We start from the raw sequence: 14,304 nt of genomic DNA, 5'->3' as shown, positions 1-14,304 counted from the left end.
TATATTTCAGTCACCACTCTCAGAACTTGCTGTCCTTGGTTGTAGTTTTGATCTTCTGGTTTTGGAACAGGTGGTGGCCTCGCAGTATCATTGATATGTCTTTTATGATCTATTTTGCAGGATTTGTCAACAGCATCCTATCAATGTAGTTTGAGATTAAACTGCAGAGCCGTGTGTGCTTCCAGCTGCTGGCAAAAAAACAACATTGAAACCAGTAAGTGAATTCCAGTGCATTAAATAGTTAAATTTTCGATTGTTAAGGTAAATCAGGCTGCACTTAAAAATAGTAATTTAGATCTAAGGGCCACAAGTCCAAGGACAGTCTGAGTTGTGGCAGTCTAAGGGTCACTGTCAACTGTAGTTCCCTGACTAACAAATGTCTGCTTCACACTGAACTTATGAATGATACCAATCTTGATCTTCTCTGCCAGCTGAAACCTGGCACTCTGTAAACAACATGCACTAGCTGCATCTAGCCACCACAAAGGGCTATTCCCTCTTTGACAAACCTCGCCTCACTGGCTGAGGCAGGGGCACTGCCGCTGTTATTGCTAAATCTGTGCTTGCTTCATCAGTTCTTTATTTGCCTGCCTTTTCTTCATTTGAACATCTCGCCCTCAAGCTCCCCTCTGTCATGTCCCTCACCCTTGCTGTTATCTACCGTCCACCTAAAAGCAACTCTGCTTTTATTGCAGTTCTCAGAATTCCTCTCCCTTGTCTGCACTTCTACTGACAAACTCCTACTCCTTGGCGACTTCAATATTCATGTTGACTTGCCTTCCTCTCCCCTAGTGACTGACTTCAACATGCTTCTGGACTGTCTTGGAGTTTCTCAATCTGTCAATGTCCCCAATCACACCGGATGAGACACCAGGGGCCTTGGTGTCTCCAATCTCTCTATCTCAGATGCCTCTCTCTCTCTCTGACCATTTCTTAATCACTGCCAATATTAATCTCCCTGCTCCTTCCTCCACTACTGATACTGTTGTCTCTTTCTGTCCCAACAATCTGCTGAATCCTCTCAAACTCTCAGAATGTGTCTCTGCATCCCCTCTAACTGGTACTCCCCTGTCCTCAGTTGATGATTCCGTGACCCTCTACAACACCACCCTAACTCATATCATTGACACTGTTGCCCCGCTAACAACCAGAACCATCAAGAAAGATCAAAACTGCCCATGGTACACCCTCGAACTTTGACTGCATAAATCTGCCTGCCGCAAGCTTGAACACAAGTGGAGGTCATCTGGACTAACAGTTTGCTAAGAGATCTGGACCGACCTGGTTTACTGACTGCCATCACAGTACTGAAACTACTCTGCTCCAGATTGTGAATGATCTCCTGCTCAATGCTGATGCTGGTGCTCACTCTGTGCTTGTCCTTCTTGACCTAACAGCTGCTTTTGTCACCATAGATCATGGCATTCTTCTTGACCGCCTTCAGAAATATGCTGGAATCTCTGGAACCTCTCTCTCCTGGATGTCCTCTTACCTATCTGAATGCATGCAGTCTGTTTTTTATGCTGGACACAGTGATGTTGCAAACCCTGTCACTTGTAGTGTCCTCCAAAGATTTGTTCTTGGGCCCCTTCTCTTCAATATCTACATGCTTCCCTTGGGTCACTTCATCCGCCAACACAACCTCATATTTCACTCCTATGCTGACGACACCAAGATCTATTTAAAACTTGACCCTGGTAGCCCCACTGCATTGGTCCGGCTCCCTGCCTGCATTCAAAACATCAAGGCCTGGATGTCTGCCAATTTTCTTCAGCTGAACACAAGCAAATATGAACTCCTTCTAGTAGAATCTAAAACTCTACTTAAGAATCTAACTATAGCTGCCCTGAAACTCGGAAACTGTCTTCTGCTGTCTTCCCCCACAGTACGAAGACTTGGTGTACTTCTTGACAGCAACCTCTCCTTTGATGCCCATATCTCATTTGTGGTTAAATCTTCCTTCTACCATATTGGAAACATCTCCAAAGTCTGTCCCTACCTTTCCCTCCCAGCACCATAAACCAATTGCAGCTAGTTCAGAATACTGCTGCCAGGATCCTTACCAGATGTAAAAAAAACATGATCACATCACCCCCCGTCTTGCCCAGCTGCACTGGCTACCTGTAAAGTTCAGGATTGTGTTCAAAACTCTCTTGCTCAACGACAATACCCTTCATCACACAGGTCCCGAGTACCTCTTCAACCTGCTGACCCGCTATGTCCCTGCCCACAAGCTGAGGTCCTCCGACTCTGGCCTGCTTGTTATCCCCAAGCAAAAGTGCACCACAGTTGGACAACACTCATTTAGTTTCATGGCTTCGACTCTCTGGAACTCTCTCCCAGCTTTGGTGAGTGATGCTTCGACCGTAGTTTTCTTTAAATCAACTCTCAAAACCCACCCGTTCTCTCTTGCTTTCCATGCTCCTTAAGCTTGATATCTGTTATTAGCTGCTGCTACTATTTCACGTATTGTTACTATCATGTATTCTGCACTTTCCACTGTATTGTACTATTTCATGTATTATGCTACTATCATGTATTATGTACTTTCCACTGTATATCATGTTTTATGCATTTCTCTATTTGAAGTATTATGGATTTCCTTGTATTTACTGCATCTTGTAAAGTGCTTTGTGATGGTGTTCCACTATGAAAGGTGCTATACAAAATACAGATCGATTGATTAATTGATTATTCTAATAGTTAGATAGTCTTAGCTGACACAACAACAGCAGCCTGAAATAAATTCACTTTTGCTTTAACTGACATACAATTCATTTCATACAGTAAATGGCATACTGGATATCAACTTTGGTTTATTAGAGAATTAGTTTAAAGAGTACTCTTCTAAAATTGACAATTGAATCTGCTTCCACATGATTTTTTAAAACTCTTGATGCAGTTATATCAGGTTTTACTTTTGCATTACTGAAAAGGCTCTTGTGATGACATAACATGACAGAATTATAAACATATTGTACAACATCTAGCATCTTCTGTGATGAGAGACATTAGCACTGGAGTAAAAAGCTGTTTCATATCTTTGTTGTATTTTGTATTTTTTTAAAAAGAATAACAAAACAATATTTGTATAATGATTTTTGTATCTGATTTCACTCATATAAACTCTGCCTAAAACATTTCACCTATTTACTGAAAAATGTAATAAACAATTATTTTAATTTCAGCTCAAAGAATAGCCTTATAAACATCCTGCCATACTCATTCAGCTTAATATTGTTTTCCTCACAGGATGTAAGTTTAATAATAACTGACTTAAATCACCGAGAGAAAACAGGAAGACACGGCTTTGTTTAAAGCTTGGAATAAGATGTATTTTTTCTTATTCTTAATCAGCAACTTCCTCTAGAGTGGTGTAGTCCTAAATCAGAATGCACCAGAACGCTACTAAAATATAGAGTTTCTTAAACAAGAATTATTATACAAATTCACATTTTATTCGTATACTGAACTTCTAGAAACACATATAATAGGGAATGCATTTGTTTAATTTCAGCAAGTATTTCCTCAAGGTGTCTTTCTCCATCTTGTAAGAATTCTTTACCTTGTGTGTTTGTGTGTCAGTGGCTTAGTTTGTGACCTTAGTCGTACTTGATGCACTGCTGCTGTCATCTTTGTCAGCATTTTTAGCCTATTAAAGACATAGTTCCTAATGCTCTTTTCATTCCATCAAAAGAACAATTGATTGAATCAGACAGTTGTGAGAGATGTGAGTCATGTGACTTAGCTTACACTAATATGCGACTACACGACTGCTACCTATAGAAAATAGTACCAAAACGATGCCCCGCTGTGTTCTGGCTTCGACTACACCATTGTTCCTCTACTATTTATATATTTGTTAGTAGCACCCATTGCTGCATTTTAATTAATAGAACTACAGCCCGAGTACAGAAAACTTTTATTGAAGTCCCTTAACAGAAAAGTTATAATAGCATTGGCATACCTGTAAAACTGTAGGGTCTGATCCATAAACATTTAATCAACACCAGTTCCAGTTGAATAAAAAAACATTTCCTATATAAACATTTCATTATATTTTTATAAACTCCCTAAACAACTTTAAACACATTGAAAATACTCTTGCTAAACTTTGTGGATTCGGGCATTCAGTATCAGTTACGCCTTCAGTCCAGTCCCCAGCCATAACTATCCTGTCGCAGCTCATGCGCTAGCCTCACCAAGGCCACAACCTTGCTATCCATCTCCCTAGTTTCTTTTCAGGTCCGAGCACCTTTCTGCCCCTTCTGGCTAGCCAAGTCCCCACCTGCCTAGCCAGACCCCACCAAGGGGGGGTGGGTTCTCCATTTTCGTCTCTCCAACACGGACCCGAGACACTTCATCCTAACTGTCCATGCCGCCCAGCTGCCAGCCACGCTGCCTGAGGATGCTGCACTTAGTAGTGCCAGATCTATCCCTTTGTCTTTTATGTCTCTCATCGAGATTGTCTTATGTTTGTCTTCTCATTCTCCTTGTTGACCAGCAGCTAAGAGACGCCGCCTGGCTAACGACCTGGACTGAGAGCTTTGTCTTTATTTGTTCTGTCTCTCATTGTCAATAGCCGCTCAACGCTACGTATGCCGCCTGACCTGGTGAGACATGAGAGTTTTACATAGTACGTTTTGTCCAGCTATTTTCTTCTCAAGCTGTCCAGTTTTATGTCTCTAATTCCTTGTCACACAAGCACCCCCATTCCTCAAATAAAACGATCAGGAGATGATTTATCAGTATGCACAACTAAGAAGAGGTATGTGATAAATACAGCGAACAAGGAGTTGGGTAGGGCTGGAGATGCAGTACCTTGAGTGTCCTGTTGATATGCAGTGCCTTTTAAACCTGGACCTCACATGCCTGACAGGTGCTGAATAAATGGACCGCAAAGGGTTAAGGTGCAGCTTATTAATGTTTTATAGATATATAATATATACTTAATAGCCATAGACGGAATATGTTTAAACATTCCAAAGATGGCTAAAAAACTGTCCCCTTTATAAAAATGTAATTCAGTCTATGACTATTTCATGGTTATACACCATCTATAAAGCTTATTAACACTGTATAACTGATATTAAGCATCTATTATATGTGTGTAAAATAATAATAAGCAGCAGAAAATATAAGGTGTTACCAAAAGGACAAACTTGTCCTTTTTGTTTGTTTTGTTTTGTGTTTTGTGTATGTATAGTTCTCTGGACTTTTGGACTTCAAGTCAATGCAATCCACATATCATTAACAATGTAGCGTTCATACATTTATAGAAATCAACAAATTACATACCAAAACTGCAATGAGAATGTACACAAGCAAGACATTTTTGTACATGGTCCACAAATGTTAAAAAACACATGTGCAAGTCTTGGACCACTTCGGTCTTGTGCTGTGTGCCCCGCCCATGTGTGGATTTTGTGTTATGTGTTGCATGTGGTGTGTTAATGTTGGTTTCTAGGCATTGGTGCACAGGATATAAATGGGTCTGTGTAGCACAAGTGATTTAAAATATATAGTTGTATTTAGGCACAGGGATTGCATTTAAAGTATTTAATAGTATGTGAGCACGGGGTTGCACAAATTAGTTCACATGCTGCGATTCAAGTGAATAATTAATTAGTAATTGACTCCCAGCACAACAGAATATACAGATGCACATTTTACTCACTCAGGGTTATGTGTTCAGGGTGAAAGAATGGGAGAGAGTGAGGAGATTAAAGTAAACTTTAAAAAGATACATAATCAATTGCTACGTTGTGCTGGACCACCAGCACGGTTCTTGTTTATTTAAAGTTCGGCCCTGTTGGTTAGTGTCTGTTCGTTTTGTTTGTCTGTCTGTTTTGGCCAACACACAAAGTGTTTTTGTTGTCTGTTTAAACTTTTTATTTTACAAGAAACACACTGAGAGCCGCAGCATTTCAGTTTCACCTGCCAGTAATGCCTGTGAGTGTTTCTATCTGGCCTGACATCACCCCTACAGCCAGCCTGTTCACAGATGTTCTATTGGTATTATATTTATTTCTATAAAATAAGACAGTCAAATATCAATTACTCTTGCAATATACAAAATAAAGTCAGTGTCAAACTTGAAGGTGCCACAGAATCATGACAAAATACTTTAGTACATGTGGAAACGTTTAGTGAACCTGTTGTCAGTTTGTTAAGTCCCCATGTTCTGGTCTATGCCTCCTGAATTACAAGGTCCACACATGGGACACACCACTACATAGGGACTCTCCAAGTCCTTAACAGAGTCACTGGAGTCTGAGCTGAAAATATAGTGTGGCAGTGCAGGAGCACTGCCTATGTAAATAGTGTGTGTTTTGGTGCGCTTGTGCTGGTGATGGGAAGGGGTTAAGTCCCCTTCCCTGGAAAACATGTGAGAATGTGGTGGTGGGATAATTAGTTAATTGGTAAAAATGCATAAACGAGAACTAGAGATTCCTTTGAGGGCAGCAGTCCTGGAGAGTGTTTGCATCCAGGTCTTCGGGTGTGGTGATTTCCTTTTGTTTTGATCGAGAAAGTAAGTGTTCGAGAATTGTGATTTTTTTTTTTAACTTGTTTGTTTCTGTTGCCCGATTAGGCTCATTATTATTTAATAAATACACACATTTGCGCTTTCAACCTGCTATTCCTGCCTTACAGCCTCTGCACTCGCGCTACCCTGCTACATATGGTGTCAAAGTGGGATTGCACCCGCTGGAGACTCGGTCTAGCAGTTCAGGTATTAAAAAAAAAAAAAAAAAAAAGGGAAAAAGAAGACGACAGGGGAAAAGAGCCCCAGCTACAACGCAGGACCTCATTAGCTGGCTGAACCATGCCACCTCTCAAGCACAGTGGGAGGATGATTTGGACACCTCGTTGAGGCTTGGGAGAACCACAGAGGGATGGTGCCTCCTGTGCAAAGACTACAGCCACGGCAATGCCTGCTACCTGCTCCCGGAGAGGGAAAAGGACTCCCGGGCGAAGGAGCAGAGGCTACCTACACCACTCTCAACATCAGAGCTCTGGATTGCATGTGTGTACTGCAGGGATGAGCACCACCATTGGCTGGACTGCTCCATTGTCCCACCAGATTGGTGTGGACTTTGTGAGTGGATCGGTCATGGATGGCTTGAATGCCCAGGAAAAAACTAAGCTCCTGACATAGCCTGTGTGGGAAGAACTTGAGCCTAAAGAGCAGATGTGGGAGGAGCTTTAGCCCAAAAGGCATATATGGGAGGAGCTTGAGCACCCAGTGCCCAAGAAAGGGAAGCCCAAGTCTCCAGCAGCCAAGGGAGAGCAGCTCCAGTCTCAAGTGACAGAGGGAGAGCCACACCAGTCTCCACTGAACGAGGAAGACTACATGCTGCTCCCGCCTCCAGCACTAGAGGGAAACCTGCCTTGAAAACCTCAGCCACCGTTGCAGATGCTGCTGAGGTGAAAGCCAGGTGTCCGGCGACACAGGTCAAGCTGGAGCTGCCCTCGCCTACCAAGGGTCTGTTGCTGAAGTCACCTCCTGAGGGTCCAATGCTGCATCACCTCCAGAGGGTCCTGCACCATCTAGGGCTGCAAAGTCTGCACCATCCAGGGATGCCAGTTTGCCACCGCCCGGTGGTGCCTGCACGTCATCACCTGGGGATGCCTGCTTGTCATCACACAATGAGTTGTGGTGTCCATTGAAATGCTGCAATGGGCAACATTGGCAGCGGCAATGCTGACACTGGCAGTGCTGTCCGCAGAAGTGCGGGCAGCTGCAAGGGCGGCGGTGCTGTGTACTCCGACAGTGATGCTGTGGGTTGAGGTGGTCTCTTCACCTCTCCCCTTCACTATAGCTGGTGGCTCCCTTCTCTTGTGCTCTGGCTCCAGAATTTCTTGCAGTGCAAATGCTGCTGCTGGACACAACAACCTCCGGGTGAGGGCAAGCAGGCATCCCCAGGTGATGCTGGACTGGCAACTCCAGGAGGTTGCCTGACCTTCGTTCCACCTCCAAACATACTAACCCCTTTCTCACCCATGATCACCCTATTTATACACCTGTGGCCACATCCCTATGTGTCTTTACAGGGAGGATTTTAACTGCCTCCCTGTCACCATTTTTCCACACACAAACCCACAACCCCATGCTCACATAGCAATATACATTAACTCCCCCAACATAACCCAAACTATAAAAAATAAACCAAAAATACACACAGAGGGAAAATTGCTTTTTTTATGAATTTTGAATTGCTAATAAAAAATGTGCGTTAGCATGGCAAATGATCAATACTGGATGGTCATAAATGTTGTTATGCTTGCAGTTCTCATGGTAATGGTTGAATCGAGTGGAGGAGCTACCCATACCAAAGGGTAGAAAAACTCAGTTGAGCAATTAGTTACAAGAGAGGCTGGAGGATAGCAAACAAGTCCTCTGGGGTAGTCTTGTGTTTTACCTGCCATTATTTATATTTGTAAATAGTTAATTTAACAAGTCCTGTTCTTGACTTCTTTGTTTGGAGAAAATAAAAGTTTTGTCCTGCCTCCTCCTTTCTACCATAAACACTTGACACCCCAACAATTAGTGGCAGTGGAGGTATCCAGTGGCCAGGATGGGGCACTTCATAGCATAGAAGTTATAGAAAATGATGTAGAACAGCAGATATTTTCAACAACTAGCACCATGCCACCTAATAGAGCCCGGGAAGAGGGACCTAGGGAATCTGAACAAGGGGGTGATGGCTGCTAGTTCAACAGTTCCATAGCTGATCAGGATCCAGTGGTGACAGAGTTGGCTGGGATGTTCAAAGCCTTCCTGGAGGTCCAGAAAGTGCGTGAGGAGTGGGTGGGCCGAGAAGCGGCATGACAAGATCACAGGTGGAGGGCGATGCAACACCAATTCCAACAGCTGCAGAGTGAAGTTGGTCAAAGTAGCGGGTTGCTTGCACAGGCAGATGAGGGGGATGACAGCCATTTAAGGTGCCTGACTTCAGCTTGTGTGAGTAGAAGGAAACAGACCGCTGCATGAAAAGAACCTAAACTGCAGAAGCTACAGGAAAATTATAACATTAATTTTTTTCTGACCGCATTTGAGAGAACGGCAAATGCATGCATTTGGCCAGAGGACAATTGGGCTGTCCGGTTGGTTCCACTGTTAACCTTTTAAGCTTTTAGTGCGTATGTTGCTATGGACATTGGTGACACCCCGGAGTATGAGAAGCTGAAGGAGGCTATTTTATCTAAGTAAGAGATAAACTCTGAGACTTATCGACAGCATTTCCAAGACACTGAGGCACAGCCAGATGAATCTCCCAGAGCTGTACATATAACTACAACAGCTGTTTTAGAAATGGATACGACCGCAACTGTCTACTTTCTGCATCAACAGGATTTTCACTTTTTGAACTGTTGTATGGTCGGCAGGTGCAAGGATTCTTGGAAGTCTTCAGAGAGTCCTGGGAATGTAGTAAGGAATTGGAAGAGGCTCAAGGAAAGCAAAAGTCTTGATATAATAAACAAGCTAGGTGACGCATTTTCACACCCATCCAGAAGGTCTTGCTGCTGCTTCCATCTCATGAAAGCAAGCTGCTGGCAAAGTGGCAGGGTCCGTACAAGGTGGCCCAGAAGATAGGGACGCTGACTTACCAGATTTACATGCCTGTACTTAAAGCATGGAGGCCTCGCCCTGAGACTGAAAGCCCACAACTCTTTGTGCAAGCTGTTGAGGCAGAGGAAGAAACGCCCAAGCAGTATTTTCCATCGGAAAGAGAACTGGAGCCACTGGAACTGACACATCTCTCAAACATACAGCAACAAAAACTGAGAGAGGCTGCTCCCAGGTTTATTCCAGGACAGACCAGAATACATGAGATTGATACAGCACAACATACATCTCAAAGAAGACACACCCACAAGACAGAAATGGTACCGACTACCAGAGCAATTGTGTCCAGTGCTCTGGGAAGAACTGGATTTCATGCAGTCCCTAGGAGTTATATAAGCTTCTAGCAGTGAGTGGTGCAGTCCAATCATACTGGTCCCTAAAAAAGATGGAAGTATTAGGTTTTGCATGGACTTTCGGCAGATAAATGCCATATCTAAATTCCATCTCTACCCAATGCTCAACTGATTGAACGATTGGGGAAAGCCAAGTATATTAGTAGGCTACTTTAGATCTGAGTAAAGGTTACTGGCAGGAACCCCTAGCACCACAATTTCGAGACTACACAGCCTTCAGAACTCCTTTTGGCCTATTCCAGTTCACTGTAATGCCTTTTAGATTGCATGGAGCACCAGCCACTTTTCAGAGGCTTATGAACCAAGTACTACATGGAATGACCGAGTTTGTAGCTGCCTATCTTGACAACATCGTCATATACAGTAGAACTTGGGAGGAACATCTGGCCCATGCCCATCAAGTGCTTCTACAGATTCAAGCTGCAGGACTTACGGTGAACCCCAGGAAATGTGCCTTAGCCCATGGGGTGATCCAGCCTCAAGTGGAGAAGGTGGAGGCAATCCAATCGTATCCACCAACAATAAAAAATCAAGTTAGATCTTTCTTGGGTCTCGTGGGCTGATACCGCAGGTTCATTCTGGACTTTTCAACTCGAGCAGTAGTGCTGACAAACTTGACCAAGAAAACCAGATCCAACTGAATAAAGTGGATGGAGCCTTTCAAGACCTTAAAACTGTCTTATGTCAAGCCCTGTTTTACAGAGTCCAGACTTAAATAAGTCTTTCATTCTACAGATGCATACTTCAGCGGTTCTGCTTCAAGGAGAACTGAAACTGGTGACTTTCATTAGCCGCAAGCTTTTTCCCCAGAGAGACCAAGTATTCCACAGTAGAAAAAGAATACTTGGCTAATAAGTGGACATTGGACCCTAAGATATTATTTTCTAAAAGAGAGTTTGTGCTAGAAACTGATCACCGAGCCTTGGCTTGGGAAATACACGATTCCAATGCATGCATTACCCGTTGGTACTTATCACTCCAGCCCTACACATTCACGTTTTTTTTTTTTTTAATGGAGTGGAGCCCTAAATAAAACAACAGACTTTCTTTCTCACATACCACAGCACGAGAAACTAGAAGTGGTGGGAAGTGTGACAGAGAAATATATTTCCCCATCTCTATAACCAGCGATAATCTATGTATAGAATAGTCTCTGTAAGTTACCTTGGACAAAGGTGATTGCTAAAATAAACAAATAAGAATAAAATGATAATTAAATGCTGCTGTACATATAAAATGCCAACAAAGGACTGGATTAAAAAGGTGTGTGCAATTTTTTATTGTGACAGGAGCTGTGTAAATCCAGGGGTGTAATCTCCTGAAGAGGAACAGGGAAATTAACAGGGATTAACTTATTGTTGGTTTAAATTGTTTATATGTGTATGGAGGGAGCGATTTGTTATTGCAGTGGATGGGTGCACACATCCACTGAAATAATGGCTTGGTTTCCTCTATACAAAAAACAGGTAAAATCATTTAATAATATTATGGCTTAAAATAATTAAAGTAATACAAATGGCACTTACCGTTTGTTTTAGGAGTACGTTTTGACTGCAGACCAGGAAGCCGGTCTTGCAGTGGTGTCTCAGATGTGAATGGACCGTCCGAGTAACACTGGTCCAAATTAAGGGCATAAGTACACACTTTCATGTGTGTGGGGGAATCATTTTTATCAATCAATCAATCAATCAATATTTATTTTATATAGTGCCGTTCATAGTCGACCACCATCACAAAGCAATTTACAAGATAGCGAGGAAAAATGCATAATACATTAAATACAGGGCATAATACCTTAAATACAAACAGTAAAACATAAAAATGCAAATACATTAAATACAAGCATAATACAACAAATGCAAGCATAATACATGAAATACAAGGCTAGATGTGAATTCTAAACTTTGTGGATGAGTGTGTCAGATGGAGTGAAAAACCTGAAATAGCAATTTAGACAACAGCTAAAAACAGATATTTGACTACAGAGGAGATTTGGGCATCAAAGGAGAGGTTGCTATCAAGAAGTACACCAAGGCTTTGTACAGTGGGGGAAGGCAGCAGCAGACAAGTTTCCATGGTTTATGGAAGAAATATTGAGATTCTAAGACTTGAGTTTTTTCGATCCTACTAGAATTACTGTTTGTGAGGTTTAAATAATAAGGGGGGGGTAGAAAAGCTCAATCGAGTTACAAGTTACCAGAGAGGCTGGAGGATAGCAAAAGTGTCCTCTGCGGTAGCCTTGTGTTTTAACTGCCGTTATTTATACAGTATGTGTGAAGTTACTTTAACAAGTCCTGTTCTTTATAAATTCAAAATTCACCACTGTTTCGCCATATTCCTGTTCTCCTGTGTCCTCCCAGCTACAATAATCACGCGACACACCAACACACAGCAAGAATGAAATCGGCAGGGAATCAGTTAAAGTGCACTACAAAAACTACCAAATATTTCCCTTATGTGCTCACCCTGTCTACCAATTAATAATTGGTTAGGAGTGTTTTCTCTAAGCAAAGTGACACAATGCAATTTTAATCATGATTTCACTGTTTTTGTTACATTCCACTGGGTTTAGGAGGGTGGTACATCAACTATACTTAACTATTTCCTACATTGCATCTCAAGGTTGGCACTAATCTTGGACTGCCTAATGTTACTGTACCTTTCATGTTCCAAACTCTAATTGCACACCAGTATGGTACTGTTTACAAAGTTCAACAAATAAACAAATATGTACAGCTGACTAGAATGTCTTCCAGTTATGAAAATAAATATTATTCAATGCTATGGTAGTATAGAGTACCACTAATGGTCCATTGGGCATTATAAAAGCCTACTGGTATGAAATGGATTGGTATGTGGCCAAAAAGTCAGAGTGTAATTGCTGTCTCTTTCATTAAGATAACTTTTTCGGTCCGGAACAGCAATTCTTTATTTAGGTCACACTACACACCAAACTCACAGCAAGCTTCCCCACACTTTGCACCGAGGAGCCTGCAGGCTCTCCTTAAATAGCCCAAAGTCTGCCAATAACAATACAGCAATGTATCACATTTTCCCGCCCCTGGCCCTCTGTCCCTTCCAATTTCCGTACAAGGTCAAAGCTTACGTATTAGTTATCCCATGGGTGTAAAACCTTGGACTTTGACTAGTGTGTTATTTAGTATTTTTGTATAATACTTTTATATTCTAAGGTTTTCAGGACTTGGACTTTTAACTGTAAAAACCATGTATTACCAGTAGCAGTGAAGCTGTTCCTGTATTCAGATACCATGACCATGACTCAGCTCTGACAGTCTCTAAACTGCTTGTGGTGGAATGTGCCATGAGGTCACTAAGAGGGCATTACTGTTATTACATTCTCAATGATATTTTAATACAACAGATACCCAATTCAGTAAATCTTGCTTGGCCTTGCAGTCAGATCTACTATATACTGAAGATACAATGACTAAAACCAAGACAGACTAGGAAAAGACAATTTAATAGCATTTAATAGCATATAATTATGCATGTCACCTTAATAACTGTTGCAATATTGTTTTGACAAGAAGTCTTTGTCAATGTCCTATACTACTGTACATCTTAATCTTATGACAGTGTCATAAAAAAAAATCATTTTTTAAAATCTTTTAAGGGGGCCTGGTGGCATTTGCTAGTCTTTCCTGCTTTTAGGTTTGAATCCAGCTCACAAGGAAAATAATTCTGATAGTCTCAGTTTAGCTATCAGTGGTGATTTGTTCTCATTACCAAAACCCCACTCATTGAATCCTGTACCTGAAAGATGTCTCTTTGCCTTTATTGTAAAATTAAGGAGATTATAATTTCACACTTTGTGCTACATAACATAGACCTACATTACGTACTGTTGGTCCTCATAATCTTGACACGCAAAGGATCAAATTTAATTATTTGAATTGAAGCCTTCCAACGTTACACCTTTTACTGACAACCCATAAGGGCATGCACTGTATTTAATGACTGAAAGTGTAATGGCTGTTAAGTTAAGGGAGGTATAGTAATAGGTGAAATTGTATACTTCCCCTTTAAAGGGCTTCACAGAGCGTAATAAGCGACACTACAGAATTAATATGTTTGTTATCTTAGGCATGTATTGTATCCCCTGGTGAAGACATGTGAAACCCTTTAAGCTCTGCATGACAAGTTCATTAGTTAGCAGCTCCATGATTCAAAATGAATTTTCATTTGCTCTTGACAAGCAATTTGTTAAACTTGTCCTGGAAGCATGTTAAAATGGAATACCGTGGAGGAATGGAAAAGTACAAATATCCATGGGAGTCAGATCTCAGCAAGCACAAATTC

Source organism: Polyodon spathula, chromosome 6 (assembly GCF_017654505.1).
Source record: "Polyodon spathula isolate WHYD16114869_AA chromosome 6, ASM1765450v1, whole genome shotgun sequence".
Lineage (NCBI taxonomy): Eukaryota > Metazoa > Chordata > Actinopteri > Acipenseriformes > Polyodontidae > Polyodon > Polyodon spathula.
This window is presented reverse-complemented; position numbering follows the sequence as displayed.